The sequence below is a fragment of the Piliocolobus tephrosceles genome, chromosome 14 (genome assembly GCF_002776525.5).
Source record: "Piliocolobus tephrosceles isolate RC106 chromosome 14, ASM277652v3, whole genome shotgun sequence".
Classification (NCBI taxonomy): Eukaryota; Metazoa; Chordata; class Mammalia; order Primates; family Cercopithecidae; genus Piliocolobus; species Piliocolobus tephrosceles.
In genome coordinates, this window is record NC_045447.1 from 100,082,419 (window position 1) to 100,085,659 (window position 3,241).

Below are 3,241 nucleotides of genomic sequence, written 5' to 3' on the forward strand. Positions count from 1 at the left end.
GTCATTCTAAGCAAACTATTACAAGAATAGAAAACCAAACACCGCATGTTTTCACTCATAGGTGGGAGCTGAACAATGAGAACCCATGGACACAGGACGGGGAACATCACATACTGGGGCCTGTTGGGGGCTGGGGGAGGGATAGCATTAGGAGAAGTACCTAATGTAAATGACGAGTTGATGGGTACAGCAAACCAACATGGTATATGTGTACCTATGTAACAAACCTGCATGTTGTGCACGTGTACTGTAAAACTTAAAGTATAATAAGATAAAAAGTAAAAAATAAAAAAGTTACCTCAAGATATCCAGAGTTTCCCTTAAGAGGGGAGAGTCCCCTGCCAGCCTAGGTCAAAACATTTAACTAATGATGTAGGATGGGGTTAATGCAATGATTCACATTTCCAGAAGCAATCCCTGCTAGCTATCACCCATTGTTTTGGAGGTGCGATATTCCCTCCCGGGCCAAAGAAGTGGAAGTTGAGAAGGAAGAAACCAGTGAAGAGAATGAGAAAAGGGAAGAACTTGGAAGTCGAATGTGGTGGGAGTAGGAAAAAGCTTGGAAATTCAGTAGGAAAAAATTGAGCCTAAGGCAGAGCTGCACTGCCAATATATAAGGAGAAAATACAGCCAAGGAATGGCCTTCATTCAAGAAAATAGAGTGTGATGAAATAAAAACAGTAAATAAAAACGATAAATGGACCTAACCTTGAACTGTCCTCGTTTCTGAACTGGTATGCTTTATCCCCTGGGCATGGAACAGGCCAAAGTGCCTCTCAGTGGGGTTGCCAGAGCAAATAAAGTGTGTCCCATACACTACTTGGAACATTCTTATACCAAAATAATTGTTTGTTGCGTGCCTGAAATTCAAATCTCACTAGGTGTTTTGTATTCACTTATTTATTTTGTTTTTGCTTAATTTCTCTGTGAGGGCTTGCGCTCTGGGAAAGGATCAACCCAGAGGAATATTTACTGGCTCTCAGGTTGCCTAACCATGCTATCATCTTGCCGTGACTGGGAAAAAAATTCCCTTTTCTTCTTATTCTCGACGTTTTACTTTGAAAAATGTCAAACCTACAGAAAATTTGTGAGAAATGTACAATGAACTTCCATATGCTTTTTATATGTCACTAATTTTACCGTTTTTGTCACACTTTCTTCCTTTCTCTCCTTTTGTATGTGTGTATCCTTAGCTGAACCATTTGAGAGTTACAGATACCATGACATCTAAGCCCCAAAACACTCTGCATGTCTCTCAAAAATTAGAATATTTTCCTTTATATAAGCATGATGCAAAGATTGCACTCAGGTCATATTTAACATTGACACAATACTGTCTTCTAATATGCAGTCTGTATTTAAATTTCTGCAATTGGCCCAATACTGCTTTTTTGCACGGTTTCTAATTTTAATTTTCAATTTATATTTTTGGAGACTAGGTCTCGCTGTGTTGCCCAGTCTGGTCTTGAATTCCTGGGTTCAAGCATTCCTCCCGTCTCAGCCACCTGAGTAGCTGGAACCACAGGTCCATGCTGCCATGCTCAGGTCAGTTTTTGTTTTTTAATTCAAAGTTTGGGCAATGATCAGACTTTGCATTTATTTTCATGTCTCTATAGTGTTCTTTAACGTAAGACAGTTTGCCAGCCCTTTCAAAATTTGTTCATGACATTGACATTTTTGAAGAGTTTAGGCCAGTTCTTCTGCAGATGTCTGATTGTCTTCCCATGACTAGACTTTGGTTAAACATTATTGGCAAGAATACGGCATAGGTTGCGGTTGTGCCACAGGTCTCAGGACATTACACAACAGAGGACCCGTGATGTGAATTGTTTTAAAAATTGGTGATGTTGAATTTGCTCATTTAATTAAGATGGTGTCTGCTGGATTTCTCCATCATAATCATTCCTTTTCTTTCTTTGTAATTAAAATATAACTAGTGATGTGCTACTTTGAGACTGCGTGAATTTCCTGTTTCCCCATCTTTCTCCCAATGGTTTTAGTATCCACAGATGATTCCTTTGTGAATCAAATATTACTGTTGTAGTTATGAAATGGCAATTTTCTTTTCTTTTCTTTTTTTCTTTTTTTGAAACAGAGTCTTGCTCTGTTGCCCAGGTTGGAGTGCAGTAGCACCATCTCAGGTCACCACAACCTCCGCCTCCCGGGTTCAGGTTATTCTCCTGCCTCAGCCTCCCAAGTAGCTGGGATTACAGGCACACACCACCATGCCTGGCTAATTTTTGTATTTTTAGTAGAGATGTTTTCACCATGTTGGCCAGGCTGGTCTCAAACTCCTGACCTCAAGTGACCCACCCACCTTGGCTTCCCAAAGGGCTGAGATTACAGGCATGAACCACCACATCCAGCCATTGAAATGGCAATTTTCTATTATTTTTTCTTTTTTTTGAGACAGAGTCTTACTCTGTCACCCAGGCAGGAGTGCAGTGGCATGATCTTGGCTCACTGCAACCTCCACCTCCTGGGGCCTGATTTTCCTGCCTCAGCCTCCTGAGCAGCTGGGATTACAAGTGTGTGCCACCAGGCCCAGCTATTTTTCGTATTTTTAGTAGAGATGGGGTTTCATCATGTTGACCAGGCTGGTTTTGAACTCCTGACCTCAAATGATCTGCCTGCCTCAGCCTCCCAAACTGCTGGGATTATAGGCATGAGCCACTTTGCCTGACTGACAATTTTCTATCATTTTGTCTATGTTTATTAGTTGGCATTTTTCTATAAAAAGGACTTCCCTTCTCTTCCTAATCCCTTTAACATTTATTTTTAATATCAGTATGAACTCATGAATTAAATTTTATTATGAATTGTCCCAAATTTGATGAGTGGCAGCCCCCTTAAACTGGTTCTTGTATCTCTTTGACACATCTTCCTCAGTCTTTGAGCACTTTTAACATTTCTGGCACAAGATGTTCCAGGCTCACCTGGAAATGAGCTATTCTTCCAAAGGGTCTGGTAAATGGTATTTAGAGAGCAAGATATGGGTGCTCTGTGTGCTCACTACTCTGTGGCAAAATTGCTTTTAGGGCCTTTCAGTGGACAGAGCAGGAAAATACTTTGTCAAAATCATGAATTCATGATACTGCCAACTGATACCCAATCCAATAATATAGGATCTTCCTCCTCTCCTTCCCCTCATCTATATTTGTATCTTTTTTCTTCCACAGTGAAATTCCTGGTACCTCAAAATGTCAATAGATGTTTACTCAATTGCTCAATCTTGCAATAT